We start from the raw sequence: 18,685 nt of genomic DNA, 5'->3' as shown, positions 1-18,685 counted from the left end.
ATAAGACACTCCAGTTGAACCAACCAAAACAAACATATCAAGACATTTCAGCTCGTTTTTGGCCTAAAGGAGCATTCTTTACGACTGCTGGAATATTCAGGTCAGCGAGTTGCAAAGTGTTGCTCAGACGTTAACAAAAGAAAAAACTTAAGTTTATTAAACGGAACAGGCTGACAGTCCACACTTTGTTAGGCAGTGAATGAACAGAGTGGTTTTGACAGGCCTAACCTCTTAAGCTTTGGGTCCCACTGAGCTCGGCACAGCTAGAGCTAAATGCCATCTGTCCCAGCACCATGAGTCCCCCTTCCACCCCCCAACCTGTCCCCAACAGTTTGGCATACAATCATGGAAGTGCTAATAAAACAAAAAATATAAAATAATAATAATTCCAGTCAAGCTAAAGGCTTGTTCATTAGTAAAATATTTTTAGGATGTCAAAGCTAAACACACACACACAAAAACAAGTGGTTCATAAAGAAATTAAATATTCATTTTAAATTATCAGCAAAACACATCTGTATTTGAAGAATTCAAAGAAAGTTAGCATGAACACTAGGCCTGTCGTGATAAACAATAAGTAAATTAATCACACGATAAATTAAAATTATCGACCTCATTTTCATTTATCGACTTTATCGTTTCTTCGTGTTTCTCTTTCTACTGAAGACACTGGATGACAAAAAGCCCAACTCCGGTGCTCTTCACTGACCCCTCCCATTCTTTTTAAAATCCATTTTAACCGTCCAAAATCAAGTTTTTGGATCGTTAAAGCAGCTAAGCTACGAGCTAAGCTAACAGGCTGACCTCGGGGAAAAAAAAACCTCCGTCTTGTCGAAGCTCCAAAATTCACAATTGAAACCCGTGCCTTCGTGTAAAGAGTTTTTCTCTGCGAAAAAGATGCTGAGAAATTTTTACTGATTTTTTTAGTAAAAGCTTTGAGTGAAAAATGCTATGCTAAAGAGCTCAAACCACACCAAGTGTCCGCCATTTTGAGAGCCGAAAAAAGAAGGAGAGACAGCTCATGTCAAGTCAAGAGGCCTCCCTCCCATTTTTCTTAAAGAGACACGCCGCTCTTCCCTAACTATCCATCCTTCGGTTCAAACAGTCTTATACTGCCATCCAGTGGTCAAAAAAAGGTACTACATTCAAAACAAATTAACCAACATTTCTTCTTAAATTTGACAATAATTGCTAATTATTGTCAAATTTCTAACAATATTATCGTTTATCGCAATAATTTCTGAGACAATTAATCGCCCAGCACCATTTGTTATTGTGACAGACCTAATGAACACACTTAAAAATTGCTGTGAGTGAAGCTGGTGGCTTATTTAAAGTAACATTTGCACCTGCAGCTTGCCTCTTTGACATTCACTAACTCCACTGTGAGGTTAAACTAAAAAATAAATAAAAGCTGAGAGTCGGAGACAAAAGAGTGGGAATAAAAATAAAAACTAGGACCACATCTGGAACAGTGGCCCTTTGTCTGCTCTGTGATGACTATAAATAATCAATATAAGTCATGTTTACAAAAAAAAGTAATGCCTGTAAATGTACGGGCAGGAATTTATAAGCATTCTTAACTATCATTTCTTTTACTATGAATTTAGGACACTTTAACTTGTGCTAATTAACAGTTGTTTCCTTCAGTTAATCTTTAACCGTTACTCGTGTGCACTAATTGAGTCACCTTAACGACTTTAACATAAAGCGCTGCACAATAAAACGATGTTCTCATATGAACTTTAGCCTCCGTCCATTCACAGTCGTCTGCTCCGTTAGCTGTCATCGAATGTGAAGAGCAGAAGAAAACAGCCTCCGTGCCCTGCAGCCCTGTAGTGTGCACTTAAGCACTTCATTAATGTCCTGAACATTCACTGTACAAGCAATTGTCCTCCTCCAACAAAAAGACTGACGCGTTTTATCAGCTGGAAGCAGATTTATCAAAGCAGTCTGATACAATAGATGGAGCAGCTCGAATCATGAAACAAGGCTGCAGGAGGCCTCCTGGTGGGGCATATTGTACTGTTTGTTGACGGTCCAGTTTGAACTAAAAGACGCGTATAGGGACGTTCAGATAGAAATACTGTTGTGCAGTTACCACGAGTCAGTAAATGCGTGTTCAAGTGCAACATGCAGCATGTGTGTTTGCATGGAGGAGTCCATGCTGAGCGATGCAGAGCACTAACAGGCCTCTATGGGGTGCACAGTGGCTAAAAACAATTGGGATCTGGATGAACTGATGTGACATGTGTATTAATTCCTGTCTTTCCGTTGGGAGGCGTCTGCAGAGGTGAAAGAAAGAAAAAATGGACCGGGAAAAGGAGGGAAAGAGGATGAGGAGGGGGGCACGGCAAAGCCTGGGAAAGTCAAACCAATCAAAGTGCAACAGTTTGAGCTTCACTGATGAATGTTTGGGTGGTTTCAGCTACTGCACAACCATATTAAAAATTAAGACAGCTGGAATGTGCTGAATGTGCAAGAAGAATATATATATATATATATATATATATATATATATATATATATATATAGCTCTTACAGCGTCTCGTAAATTTTTCCTCTTAGCGACTGCTGACAAATTCAGCCGTTAGCTTGTTAAAACAGACAATTTCCCTCCTAAGATCAGTGAAATGTTCCTTCTCTTTCCCATTTTCAGAGAGCCGAGAATCAAGCAAACAAATGACTTGAACAGCCATAAGAAAACGTGGCAACTTTTCTGCTAATATTTTAGATAATTTAAGCTAAATCACTAAATCTTGCATCTTCAGCTTTTAGAAGGGTTTTTAAACGATCCCGTATTTGAACTGCTGCGTTAATGAAACAAAACACCTGAAGGCGTGACTACATTTTATTCTACTGCGTCGCACGGTGTCAAACACGTTTTATTTTGCCGTTTAGTGTATGAGACCAGCTGTTCAGCCCCTGCACTGCAGTCTCGCATGAGACGATGAGCTGACTCCTCACCGGCGATGTCATATTTACATCTCATCTCAGCTACTTCCCCCATGCATTGCTTTAACCTCATATCACTCCATGTCCTGTGCACACATGACTGACTGCAATTATAATTTCATATGCTCCTGTGTATCAGCCACCCGAGCAATTTTCTGCCATTTAAATGGGAATTTATGTCTCATGTAAATGAGCAGGAAGTCCACTGGAGGACTGGCCTTTTCCCTGGGAGCGTTTGGTCCCCATTCATCCTCTTTAGATAAGACAGTGCTAAATGACGCCTCATAATCTTCCCCCTCATGTAAAGACAGAATCATCAAAAATATATGACTAACTGGTTAAAAAAAAAAAAAAAAGTTACTGATTTCTGCATCTGTCCAACAACATGCACATCAAGTTTCTATTTTCTCGGGATTACATGATTTTGAACACCTGAATAAATACATTTAAAGTTGTTTTCTTTACACTTATCTGGGCAGATGAATTCACAGTCATATTATATCATAGAAAAGTTTAGAAAATGAATGTTGCTAGTGTATTTTTGGTCATTTGTGTGCTTTTTAATTGCATAACTTAACTCAATGGAAGTGCAGGGATTGTTCATGTCACTGTACCTGCTTGTAAACGTAATAGAGACAGAACTTACGGGATTCACAGACAAGAAGGTCTGTTAGTATTATGAGTATCGTGTTAACAATAGATCAAGGTTTATGTTTAAATATTAAAGTTATTGAATAAATTGTATCAGTAAAAAAAGCCTCATGTGGATTATAATGTTGAGTCATGTCTGAGAATGATAACATAAAATGTATAAAGTATTTTTTATGAGTTGGAATCAAAAAGTATGAATTTGAAACATGTTTCTACAGAGAAACCTCAAACTTTCCTATCACTGCAAACATCCAAAGCCTTTTTATTTAACCAAACTACTCCGTTACGTATCAGTCATGTCATTTCTATTGATTAGTATTTTAGGATTTCTCCAATTTCATCTATTTTCAGTCTGGACGATAAGATGTTTGACTAAATGTGGTTACGTTCACGCTTATTAACAAGTTATAAGTTGTTTTACGGTCCACCATCGCCACAAACATCATTTGGAGCGTTTATTAAAAAGTATTTTCTAGCTGAGACACTGAGTTAAATTCCTGCCTCAGTGTTATTTCAGGAAAAAACAAATTAAACATGAAGTAAATCTGTAAATGTCCACGTGTCAAACTCAAGGTCCGAGGGCCAAATACGGTCCCTCTTAACGTCTCATCTGGTCCCTAAGATATTTTAAATGTTAAAATATTTTTATTGCTTTTCATTTTACTTCAAAACTGAGCCTACTTTAGTTTGGACTTCTCATGACCGTTGGACAACTGTGAAGCCAAGAAAAACTAGCTTGAATTTTTCAGTAATATTTGATTTTGATGCAGTAAAAGTGACAAAAAATGTCAAATGACACCGACTAAACTCTTGTTGAGGAACCTGCAGCCAAGAAAAGGTATCCGGTATCTGACTGGAGGTCATATTGACTGAAGTTAGTTTGAAATACGTTTTTAATTTTGGCTCCCTAACTAATTATTACATCCTACCTCATTTAGCCATTTGGTGAAAACTTTTGCTTTTTAATACAAAAAAAAAAGCCAATTGATGTAAATATATATTATTTTCAAGGAGACATTTTTCTACATTCTGTTTTATTCCACAAATGTATATCAGCTGTTGTAGGTCAAATGAATGTGAAGTGACTCTTCCTGCTTGTCAAACTGTATTTAATATATTTAAGATATAAATGACTGATCGCCTAGTTCACTGTGATTTTTCCATCTGCTGCTAATCACATTATTTTAACTAGCAGCAACATTTTATGTGCTCTCCTGATTTCTCATGAGGACTGCAGAATGTAAAGGGCACTCGTCTCCATTTCCCTTAGAAAAACTTTCTTTTTTTTTTACGTTAACCTATAAAGACTTGGACCAGCGTGGAGCGACACCTTGATGGCATCCTTGATTCTCTAAATATGCTGATAAATTTAACGATGAGGCTACAGAAGTGATGTGGTTCTACTTGGAAGACAAAGCTGAATATAGATGTTTATTAGTAAGTTAGTCAAAAAAAAAAAGGAAAGGCACACATTAAAGGAGATGTAGAGAAAAATATATTGAGGAATAAAAGTAGCGCCGTCGTAAGGCGAGCTACAGTGACAGTGAGACTGGCTCAGACATCTTAAGTTATCTGCTATGTTACTGAAGTGCTAATAGAAAATGCTTTTTTTAGTGTATCTTTTAAATAAAGCCACAAAACTTACCTTGTGCAAATGATGCAACTAAATGATCAAAAGCTCTTTGAAAAAAATGCATGCAACATTGAACCATTTATATTGTTTGAGTTTTGGAACAAGGATGAGACAGAGTCCAAGAAAAAAAAAATCTAATCAAATAAACAAATAAGAATGCAGCGCTCCAGGTAAAGTGCTGTCTAATCCTGGGAGAGGACTTCAGGGACCAGCAAAAAGAGCAAGGCAGCCCACATTTGTGATTGATGGTCTCTGTCTGTGCAATAGCTGACTGAGCAACAAGCACAACTCTCCTATTCAAACACTTAATGGCATGCACACATTTTATAGTGTGCTCAGCTTCACGTTTATACACCGAAACCTATACGGGCTTTATGGAGCGTTGAATACAGTCGGACAAATCAGGGTTGTTAGGAGCTCGTTTGGCAGAAGGACGTACCACGGAAACTGTGGCATCTTGGTTTGAAGCCTGTGTTGGCACCTTTTATTCCCCACTTCCTCTTCTTCATCCTGTAGACTGATGAAAAACAAAAAACAACTAAATAAAAGTTATTTTGAGTAAATGTGCATTAAATACATAGTCACACTTTTGTTGATTCATGGATTAACAATAGTGAATACTGTAGGAGGACTTTGCTGGCAAGTCTCGATCCTGCCATGTCTCTCCTCTGGTGCCAAGACATGTCAGAACTGGCTTTAGGCCAGACTGGGCCGGTCGCCACCACTGCCCCAGCAAGCCTAGCTTAGTGCTGACACATCGCTACAATCATCCAGGGAGGAGACCTCTGGAAGATGCTGAAACATCAGCAAGGCACCGTTTCTGAAACACGGGGAGGGATGCACTTGTTCATCTACTGCTGAGTGTTTCTGTGAGGCCGTAAAGGTTTGCAGGGGGTGGGGATGCAAATGTAGTAAGACGGCCACACCCCTTTACACCAGCATACGATCATTCCCCAAAACATAACTGTTTTTTTTCCTTTCCTGGGAAGAAAAACAGGTGAAAATATTAATATTTTCATTCTTAGAGGTTAGTGTTGTTATTCAAGATGTAACCCCAAGGTGTTATAATCATAAAACAAATGCTTACAAGTTGAATATTTTACAAGATTACTATGAAAAAACTAATAACTTGGGATCTAGTTTCCAATCTCTAACAGGATTGTTTGTGGTAAACATGAGCTGCACGAGGATTTCCTGCACATGGACAAGAAAAAATTTAAAAAACTTACAATTATATAAAGTAGCAACACAGAAACGAACACGATGTAAGTTTATTTAGTTGTTTTTTGAAGATAACTCTTTTGATAATAATGTTTTCTTTTGTGCTTACCAAGTCATGCAAATGACACCGGTAGGAACGAAAATGTTATCGATATGCGCAGATATAACCAGGAGTGCCACTGATTGATGATTCAAACCTTCTCCCTGTAGCCTTGTTTGTGACCTCTGACCTCTCACCCCTCGAGGGGCTAAACTTATTACCCTTTGACTCTTCTGACCTCTGCTTTGAAAGGAGCTACACTGAAGGATGACCACAGCTCAGGTCCTATTGGTCACCTTCTGACCAAGCTGTGGCCAGAGGGCTGACCATCCGGACCCTAGCGGGATGCGGCCCTGGCCCTGCCACACGCTTTGTGGATAATACTATTAATAGGTCAATAGTAATCTAAAAAAAGGCAGAGGGGACACTGCTTTAACCATAAGGAGGAGCAGGAGAGGGGAGTTATCTTAAGAACAAATTTGCTAACTGGATGTGGGGCCTATTTGTCATTTATTTTTGAATAACTGGGCACCAAACAGTGTAATGAGTTAAATTGGACAATTTTTTATGGAAGCATCAAAACGACACATTAGCTGACCTGAAATATTGTTTGAAAAAGAAAAACATGGTTCTTGATACACTATTTGTGTCCAGACTTGTGTTAAACAGAAACTACACAAATACGTTACTGGATTACGTTCTGCAATAATGTTCTGGATAAAATACGTTCTGGATAATGTTTTAAACGGTGAGTTCGTTTGAACGCCAATAAGACAATTAAAAAAAAAAAGCTTTTGTTCATGTCATCCAAGTTACACGAGCACATCAAATGACATGCAGGATGTGAAAAATGTTGATTTGTAAACGTGAAAAGCTTTGGATTCTGTTTGATATAGAAATAAAATCTCTTTACCATTTGTTTTGTTGTTTAAAATGAATATTGCGTTTTACTGTGCCTCCATCTCGAGGATGAACAGAAGACGGCTGTAATGTCTGCAAGCACACCACGTTTCATACAAGACATGTGCTCTTCCTCACACACCCCATTACACCATTATTAGCCATTTTTGCTGCAATTTCTTTCTTATTTATTTATTTTTTTGTCATTAACCTCACTATTTGGCTTGGTAGGTATTCTACAAGCACAATTTTTATATACCACTCAATATTTTTTTTAAATAGAAAGGGAAAAATGTTGCATTACTTTAACATATTTTGTTATCTTTATGTGTATTAGCCACCTTTAAAAAAAAGAAACAAACTTTCTTGTGTTTATTTTAAACTTTTTTCCCTCCTCATTCAATTCAATTATCAATATTGTAACTACAAAACATTTTTCTTGCTGTATTTCTTTTGACCTTATTTGACTGAGAGCCCTCACCCAAATATGATGAGTACGCATATGGAGGGGGGCATACATAATGTGCTTTGTTTCCCTCTACCTATAAATGTGCCAATAAAGATGAAACTTGAGACTAAATAATGCAACAAACAGTCAAAGCCCTGACCCTTAACGGATATGTATTTAAAAAATGCAGTACAAGAAATAAAATCAAAACACTTGTTCCTGCTAGAACTGACTCTGCTGAAGTTCTCAGACCTGAGGCTACAGTGGAGCTTGTAAACAACTGTATGAGCTCGCTTCAGACTCACACATGCAGTCCCACATGCACACGAGCAGCAGAGGCTCTGTGAAACACGGCGAGAGAACATTTGCCATCAAAAAGAAAGAGAAAGCAAATAAAGAACTGAATAAGAATAATGCAGAACAGAAGCAGAAAATAAAATACCTTCTAAAGCATCCATGTCTTGAGAGAAGGGTGGGACACCTGCAGAAGCTCGCGTGGTCCATCCACAGCCACTCAGCAACTGCTGCCTCATGAAGTGTGTGTATGAGCCACAGGGAGAGTATGTGTGTGTGTGTGTCGCTGGCTGAGGGAGGGGATCCTACCATCCTACCCCTCCTCCTCCACAGGACTGTGCCTCCCTAACAGGATGGAGAGGTAGGTGGGGCCACTGCAATAAAGCAAACACATACACATTTTTCTACGGTTGTTATGTCCTCGCTTCTCTACTGTTTCCCGCCTCCACACTTCCATCTCCTGTCTCTTTCCAAGACTTGCACTCTCTCCTGCAGACATGCTCTCGTTCCTCCTGCCTTGTGCTTGAATCCCTGTCTGCCAGCCTCTTAAACTCCACCTTTCGTCCTCCACCCGTCTCTACTTCCTCACTCGCTGGGTCGTCATATTAACATGCTCTCGTTAATCTGGAGGGGAGTTGGACATATGCTGTTTTTGTTTTTTGGCTGGTGGTCCACATCCTGCTCAAACTCCTGGTGTGTGTCCTGTTGGTGTTTAGTCTCATAATGCCACAGAGCTAAGATTAAGCAGGTTGGTCAGAGAGGGTGGTGTGGTGGAGGGATGAGAGGAGAGGAGTGCTGACATGAAGCACAACAGTAAAGCGCACTTTAACCTTTCGTGGTTCTTCTTACTGGGGGTCTGTTTGCCACCCACCCTCCTTCCCTGCGTTCACCCAGCTGCCAAACAAATGTCCCATCTGATGCAGAGAGTAACCATCCCCACATAAATCATTCTCTTATTCCACTGGCCACACATTACATTGGAAGTATTGATTTTTCTCTCCCCCCCTGCAGTAGTGATTGCAAGAAAACCCTGCACACTGGTCACAAACAGGAAGTGGAAGAACAAACCACGACTGTGCTTCGATTGACCACAATGGCGGACACTCAGTGCACTCTGGATGCAATAATCAGAATGAGGAGTGTGTGATTCTCTGCTCTGGTCTCACATAATGGAAGGATTAAATGCAGCACGTAGAAATGAAAGCAGATGGGTAAAATGTAAAAATCAACTTCCAGCCGGATTGTCTTCAAAACGACCACAGAGGCATCACAGGGAACTTTTGTATTTCGGTATTTCCAAAAGTATCAATATCCCAGATTTTGCTGCAGCTCCATAAAAACATCATTTTGAGTTAAGCAGGGGTAAATAGAAGGACATTTTCTTGTAAAAGACAAACAAATGATGGATTTAAGTGATGCACCAGTTTTAGGTGACCATCAGATGAGCAAACGCTACGGTTTCCATGACAGCACAGCTGAGGACACTTTGAACTCTGACCTTCTACTTCTGCCTGGGCTCTGAATCGGTGACCAAACCAAAGGTCCATCATAAAGGAGGGTCATCAGGGGTCAAATGGTAATGACCTCTCTCTGATTATGCAACACCACCATATCAGCCCCTTCCAAACCACATCCAAGCTTTATTTATCCCAATCAAAGCAGAGCATCTCACAGAAGGGGATGCTGTGTGCATCATGTAGTACGTGAAAGATGACATGAATCACGAGTGGATTTCACGATTTTGAATCGTCCATTGCAATTTTTATTGTTACTAACCAATTAGTTGGACTGGCCTGCACTGTCTCACAACTCCCATTTGGCTTGGGACAAAGTAATCAGGGAACATGACTCGTGGTTTCAATACGAACAGCGACTAAAGGTTGAACGTGTGCTGCAAACAGAAGAACAGGTACGGACGATGCATATGATGAGTCAGCAAAAGTTGTATGTGGCATGATGACAGATATTCACAATAAAAATCTGCCTGTCCATTCGGTAATGTTAGGAATGGGTGCGCCAATAGAGCAAACAGTTAAAGATATCTCGAGAGACAGTAGGGTTGATGTTTTTGGTAGGATGGCACTGTCTTGAGGAGGAGAAACTGGGTTGGAAGAAAAGGGGTGGGAGGGAACAGATGAAGGGTGGAGGGACTGATCAGAGGGGTGCCAGACACAAAGAGGCCAGGTCATGGCCAGTGGCACGCGATGGGCAGATTAACCAGCGTTTCCTCCCCTAACTGAAGCATTAGGACACCTGACTGAGTCCCGCCAATGGCAGACAGCCAAGGATTTGGAGAGTGGGGGGGTGGGGGGGACTGGGGCTCGCCTTTCAACACTCTAGCTCATCGACAACACAAAGAAGGGTGGGGTGATGTTCGTGGGGGGAATACGGGGAGTTGGGGCTGGTGGCTTGGAGTTGGAAGGGGGGGATACAAGCCTTACCCCTCACCATCTGCTGCCCAGGGTAAGTGAGGACAGGGGCAGGGCCAGAGCATGGGGTGGAGTATGTGAGCACGCGCACGGGAAGCACACGTGTATCTGCGTGCACGCACCTGTTGGTGCGTCAGTGGGTGGGTGGGTGGAATGGCAGATGGACAGGGCAAACTCCTGGCGCTACAGCTTCAGTGTTAGCTATCCTACATTAAGGAGAACCCCCCCCCACACACACACCTCCCACATTCCTAACCCCTGTTTACTACAGTACCAGCCAATTCTGCTCAGCTTGATTAAGACATCCACAATTAGAGGCATTGTGTGAGCGCGTGTGCAAACCGCTCATCTGCAAGGCTGTTCGTCAGCTTTTTCTGGACCAACGCTAATTTGCAGATTCATATTTTAAGAGGAGTGACATATTTTTTGTTTAAATTTGTGAATTACAGCTAAAATTGTTTATACCTATTGAAAATCCCACGGTGCCGACTTCTATCTGTTTATATTGCCCACCTTTAAAAAACAAAAAGGGGGTCAGTGCCGCAGACAGTTCAGTCTTGCTTAACAGTAATCTGAAAATGCCCGTAATCCTCCATACAGAGTCCTTCTGGAGGTTGCGGGTATCGCTTTGAGAGGTGTAACCTCATCTCAGTTTAGCAGCCATGTGTCCGATCAAGCTTGACACGCAACCAGAGCCTTACAGCTGCCAGGGTGCACACCGAGAGATGAGGCACAGTAAATCTGCGTTGGTCGCTCACTGCATCATTAGGCCGATATTTGGTACTCAATACCATGCAGAGTGGATTCAAGTTACTAAGATAATTATTGCCAGCCTCAATAAAAGGTGGGCGATCATGCCTTAGTCAGTGTTTGTGCTTGTTATTCTGGAATTTCTTATGAACCAGTGGATGAATTGTTATGAATCTCTCAGGATTCAACCAAATGAAAAATGGTCAACACAAAAATTGTACTAACTGTCAGTTATAAAGATACTGATTTTAAATTTGATGTGGTAGTAGCTGGGAATCTTCTCTGACACATAATCGGAGTAAAAGGAGTTCATGCACAATCTTTAAATGTTTGCCGTGCAAGATGGTGGGTGATAATAAATGTTGTGAAGGAATGCTTGGCCTTTTGTTCAACTCGGTGTTGGAAAAAGAATCGATGGGACCAATTGCTTTGTGTCATAATGAACTTGAAGTGTGCCCAATTCTGAACAAAATACCAAAAAAAAAACCAATATATTATTTTCCTCCACTTCTGTGGCAATTGTTTTTAGAAAGTATGCAAAAATTGGGGCTTCAGTAATGATGAAGTGGCATGGTATACCTAAAATGCACGGTAAAATAATCTTTTGAACAATCTCCACACTCAGAACACAGATTTCTGCCAAACCTGATCCTCATTGTTAAATATTTTTATTGTATACCATTTACGCAGATTGTGTCTTGCAGAATGCAAAAAGTTCAACTTGCTTTTGGTTTAAGGTGGACAGCACATAACAGCCACCCATGCCCCTTTTTCACATCCAGGAAAACAGCCAACATAAAAAATGATATTTCTAGCTATCTGTTCTTTTGAGATTCATTCATCCTGTATTTATACAGGTTAATCCCATTGAGCCTTGGGGACTCATTTACAAGAGAGACCTGATTTTAACAAAGAGTGATGACAACACAATCACAAAAGAAAGCATATAAATTGAGAAGAACAGATAAAAGAAAATTGTATTAAAAAACTAAACAAAAACAGTTTGTAAGGCGGTGTAGAAAACTAAAAACAGGAACATGTCTGCATTGGTTTTTGCCATGAACTTAGCAGATGTTTGAAACCACTTAGAGAGGTCAAGGTCGAGAACTTCATATCTTTTTGTAAGATATTCCAGGAAACAGGAGCTGAGTAGGAGAAGGCTCTTTTGCCTAGTTCAGTCCTCACTGAGGGAACACTGCAGGTAATAATGTCCTGAGAGTGCACGCTTTAGCTGCACTCACTCAGACACATGTAGGAGGAGATGTATGAAGGCAGCAGACCAAGAAGTGATTTAAAGATGACAATGTACCAGTGGGAGAGTCTGCGTGAAGTTAATGATGACCAGTTAACCAGTGAATACAGGGTGCAGTGGTGGGTATGATAATCACAGCCAGTTATGAATCTTAGTGCACCGTGATAAACAGCATCCAGCATCTGCAGGGTGCTTGTAGGGGCGTTCATGTAAATGTCACCGTAATCAACGGAGGGAAGGAAAGTCGCAGTCACAAGGTGTTTCCTATCATCCAGAGTTAAACAGGATCCATTTCTGAAAAAGAAACCCAGTTTAACTTTCAGTTTCCTTACCAAGTTTTCCACGTGGAGCTTAAAAGAGAGATGCAAATCAACCAAGATAAATTGTTACACTAAGTTTTACCTGCATTTTAGCCGAGCTAATGTTTATAATTTAGTTGAACCGCGGTTCCTTCAACATGTCAGTGGTGTTAGTCAGGACTCAGTGAGGTGGACCAGTTTCCACATCTTTGGCAGCAAGAAAGCGACCAGCAGAAACCACACATACAAAAATAATGTGCTCCTACTTTTTATTATTATTATTATTATTTTTTACAAAAAGTAAAATGTAAACTCATGAAAAATTGAGCTCTGTCGCAACTAAATGCACACCTGCTTCGAGTTAACTGCTAATTAGAAAATGCTGAAGCTCCAGAGCAGAAAAATGGGAAGCAACATGGCGGCGCTTTTGATTGGCAGCAGGGTAACGGTTGTGTTATCTCCTGAAAAGCTTTAATGTTTGCACTAAAAAAATAAATATAAATACACATATATTATTATCACCCACAACCCAAGCAATCACTAGGAAAATAATCACTGGTCACTGGATGTACAACTAGTACAACTGATCAACTTTTGGAGTCGAGTCATTAAAGATGGCCGCCACTGCTTAGCCATCTACTAAAAAGGGCTGACTCAGCTAATTTCACTGATAGCTAAACTCAGCTGATAATAATTCCAAAAATACATTCGAGGCATCAATTGATTACAGGAGGTTTTTTTTTAGTTTTTTTTTTTAGTACCATTTATTGCTAAAGTCAATTTTGTCTGTCAGCAAAATATCTCATGTGAACATGAGTTTAATGAAACCCCCAGAAAGTAATCGTTGGGTGTACTTCTATGGATTACCTTTTGGAGTCAAAACATTTCAAGATGGCTGCCACAGCCAAGAAACCTAAAACACAAAAATGGGTATAACTCAGTTTTACAAATATTAAGTGAAATTTGTTGTGGTAGTAGCTGTGAGTCATCCACAACACTTACTTTAATGGAGTTCTCAGAAAGATGCTGCTGAAAATTCTCAGTCATCCAGGTCACAATAAATCCAAAAACATTCAAGACAAAAACAACTGGACTTTATTTGTAACAGAAGACGTTTTGCTTCTCATCCGAGAAGCTTTCTCAATTCAACGAGCAGAGCGTGTGGGGTTCAGGTTATAAAGCTGAGATAAGATGCACATGCATATGCAGATTGATCTATCACACCTCACAGTAGGGGGTTGTTAAGGTCTTTGTTAATCTAATTCACAGATGAGGCCCCTCTGGTCCCATCAAGGAGTCCTCAGAAAGAAATCACTGAATGTACACCAACGACTGATTAACCATTACAGTCAATTCAATTTAAAATGGCCGTCCCACCTAATCAACATTAGCTAACACAAAAACGGCTGTAGCTCAGTGTCAGGGACGTTTTGGTCAAAGGTTATGGATGTTTTTTATTATTATGGCTGAGAACATTCTTCCTCTGCCCTGAGAACAAGGAGCCCAAAACAAGCCGAAACCGTCTCACAAGACACTATTTCTGCCCATGAACCATATGTTTGGCTAGACGAAGTGCACAGTGTAAGAAAGCTGCAGCTGGCTTCAAGGACACCCCCTGAACTCTGTGAGCTTGTCTGAGCCGATAACGCAACTCAGGGCTTTTTTTCTGTGACTGGTTTTCACGAGTATACATCTATGTACTAACTTACACATAAGCTTAAGTGAGGAATACAGTATTTGGAGAGATTTGTATTTCAGTAAGGGCTTTGCCTTATTCTAAAAATTACAACAATATTTAATATTTTAAATATACAATATTTATTCATAATTTTGTATGTAAATATTTTATCAGTGTCCCCATCTGATTTTTAGATCTTAATTTACTTTTAAAAATTTAAGTGGCCCTTTAAGGCAAACGTTTGTTTCCCCACAGTTACTTATTTCATCAAATATAAAGTTGTTAAAACTTTTTACGTGAACTAACGTTTTCCAAATATCAAAACAGAAATGACAAAAAAGTTAAAATTCCATTATTTAATATTATTATTATTACAACACAAAGAACATTTTTTCCTTCCTTCCCACATAAACAGACTAATATACATGAAATTTTAACTTTGAAAACAAGAATGGAAATATTTCATGAGTTTTCATCAGTCATCAGTTTTTATTTCAGTGCATTAAGCGGCACCATGATTATACTGTAAAGATCATCTTTACAGCCAAATGTTGATTTTAACTCTTGTTTTTATATGATGCTTCAAGTGCAGACCATGAGACGAGGAGCTACAAAGTAAGAAGCTGGATATAATTAAAATGTCCTTTCATATCCAAATATTTTTCCAATTCAACCTGCAAACAAACTGACCTGTGACGGGGACAAATACAAAAAGGATGAGCTCATTTTTCTGAATGCAAGATTTGATGCAAACCTAAAACGTTATTTTTCATTCAGCACAGCTCGCATCGTGACGCGGGGCGGTTCCCTGCAGACTCTACAGGTTTGTCGGGGTAGAGGGATCAGGGAATTAAATTAAATACTCACTGATCCCAACAAGACTGCGTGTACTGTTTGGAAAATTATTCAATAAACCCCTAAATATATAAAGTACTGTATTAGGAAGTGGTTAAAAAGGTATAAGAAAATCAGTCACACGAGGTTTACAACAGCTTAGTGTAAAATACATTTTTAAGTGTTGTTTTTTTGTTTGCATGTGGTTGATATAAAGAGATTTGCTCAATCCTCACTTAAAAATTAAATGTAAATTTGCTTGTTTCCAGTCAGGCACCAAATCTAAATACAGCACCAAGGTACAATTTGATGGTCCCTGTAAGAAAAGGAGCTCGTTTCCACCAGTTTTTCTCTAATTGGGTGTCCTTGTTGCAGAAGACGAGGAGCGTTACACATCAGATGTAAAATAAAAAGCTGAAACGCAGAAGAAATTTCACATAAGTGTAAATAAATTTGTTTATGACATCAAATCAAACATATTCTTTTGTTAAACTGATTTGGGAAAACTGCCATTGAAACACTGATGTGGAAGAAATGACTCAACTATTATTTTTGCTTCTCGACTATTTCTAAGTAGTAAAAATGTTTCATTATCACTTTTTTTTTAAATGACTAAACATTCAAGATAAATTATCTTTGATACAAAACCAGCTCCGTCTCTGGCTTTTCAATAATTTTTGATTTTCTATTCCCCCCCCCCCCCCCCCCCCCCAACATAACCCTTATTGGTGCTTATAAAATCAAGACTAGAACGGGCGCAACTTTAACAAAAGGCATTTTATTCAAATGTCTTCAAATCACTCTGAAACGTATATTTTAACAGCAATTTTTTTTTTAATAAATTTAGATTCAATCTAGTGCAGAATGGTGGACTCATGGAGGGAAGAGGAGCAGATGAAGTCTCGTGTTTCTCACCAGGCAGTTTGCAGTTGGAGGTTTTTCCATCTCAAGTTGCTCAAACTGCCCGTAAAGTTACGATTACGCATATTTTTGTTTATGAAAGCAATGCGTGGTTGTTTACGCATTAATTAATTTTTATCAGAACACTAAATTTGTCTCGGAGCAAAACTTCAGTGACTTTTAAGATGGATGTAGAACACTTTGCACTTTCAGCCAGAATTATTTCTCAACACATTTTTTTGTTTTTTTAAAAGTGCAAAACACAAAATATTCAAAATGCTTTTTCTTACAATGAAACTATCTGAAGACGTTTGAAGAACAACCCAGGTTGTGTTTACTTTTGATACAATCCTAAATAATAATATAAACATGCTAAATGATATTTATTTATTTGGTTTAATTACAAAGTACTTTGATACAAACCTGTATCACATTACAAAAATAATGATTCACCTTTTAAGAGTATATCAATAATACTGCATAATACTGAAGAAAAAGCCTTTTATAGTCATAAATTTGATCTACTAATGTGTAAAAGCCTAAGAATAAAAAGGTAAAAATACTAAAGAGCAGTCGTATTGGGTCAATGTTGCATCATAAATTAAAACGTTAGTAATGATGCAAAGATAAATAATGTGAATTTTTAGGTTCAAACAGCTGCCACCTGTTCATATTGTTAAAAAGTTAAATAATTCTTAGTGAGTTTATGACAAACACATCCAGGACACGACTGCCCTCAGCTGACACACGATGCGAGCTGCCATTTAAAGAAGCCAACAGAAACGTGCATCGATACAACTCGTCAAGAATCTATCCAACTTCAGCATGTAGCGAAACAAATACAGAACAGACATGATTCTGTCTGAAAATGATTTGAAATGTGGAAATATTTCTGTAGGACGAATTGGAATTGAAATCACTTTCATCATCGGGTCGGCAAGTCTTAAATGAAACGACGAACTTCAGATTTTTCTATTTTAAATACAGCTTTTGGTGCTCAAAGGTTTGGATTTTTAGCGTTAGTTTAGACATTCAATAAAGAGGAGTCAATAAGTTTCTGACTTAATGTCTTTAAATTTGAAATACATTTGTTATATAATTACTGGTACTTTTTTTTTAAAGCACGATTTTCCTTTTATGTATGACAACGATTACCATTGTGCTCTGAATAATAAAAATTTGACAACTATAAATTTCAAGTTTTTAATTAAAAACTAACACTTGTCACATCTTGACAAAAATATAAAACACCACACTTTGAAAAAAAATGTTTTGTACTGAAATCTTTAGTGTTTAACGAGCTTTTTTTCTTGTTGTTTCGACAAGTGGGGGAAAAAAACTAACACAAATAAACAAATTAGTTTGGGTTAAAAGGCTTAAATGTTTCTTTTTCTGGGAACGTACGGTCACAAGTTTTAATAAAACAAGCATCTGATATGTAGATTTGTCAACACCAGTTAAAAAAAGGTATTTGAGCAACCTCACACTGAACTTTGGTCTGAAACTACACAACAAATGTTTTAAATCCAAACTAAACAAAAACATTACTAATTGCCCATGACACCTCTATTACAGCAAATATTATACTTCAAAACAAAGAGGGAATGTAGTGCTGTTTTTTTTTTTCCAAGCTTCATAAAATTAACATTACAAAAAAAATTATAATTAAAAGAAACAACATTATCATGAATGAATTAGTTAGGGACCAAAATAAAAGTTAAAACTTGGATTAAGCTACGCATCAGCTGCTCAGTCCGTTCTTAAATAGCTCGTAAATTACAGGTAGACTTCAGACATGTTCGTGAACACACAGACAGCGTTTGGCACAAAATGTGGTTATATTTGTGGAATATTTTTCCAGGGCCGTGGAAGTTCTGATCCGACGAGTCGGCAAACGAACGTTAGCTTAAACCGCCTGGTAAGATTTAGGAAATAAACAGCTGCGCTTAAACACAAATGCATTAATCACTAAAAACCCAGCAGATTATTTAGGATCTCTCCAAGTGTCCCCCGCTTTCAGAGGAACGCTGTACCCGACAAACAATTTAATCCTTCAAAATCAGAAACTGACCAGAGTTTGTTTCCTTTGTTGCATCCAATTACAGCAGCAGCATTGCAACACATCTGCTGCACGAATCTTAAAACCTACAGCGCAGCCTATTGATACCTTCAAGCAGAAAAGGCATCTGTCGTGCAGATCTGCGCTCCTGTTGCCTCACAGTACCATCACAGACTCCCACTGCGGCTAGCTGCTGCACTTTGCTTATTTAGGTTATCATTTGATGTAAATTACTTTTCTGAAAACAAAAAAACGCCACTCAGCTTTCAGCTTGTACTCCTGAACTCTATGGGTAGTGTGTGTGTGTGTGTGTGTGTGTGTGTGTGTGTGTGTGTGTGTGTG

Source organism: Nematolebias whitei, chromosome 1, assembly GCF_014905685.2.
Source record: "Nematolebias whitei isolate Nwh7 chromosome 1, NemWhi1, whole genome shotgun sequence".
Lineage (NCBI taxonomy): Eukaryota > Metazoa > Chordata > Actinopteri > Cyprinodontiformes > Rivulidae > Nematolebias > Nematolebias whitei.
Note: the sequence above shows the minus strand (reverse complement) of the source record.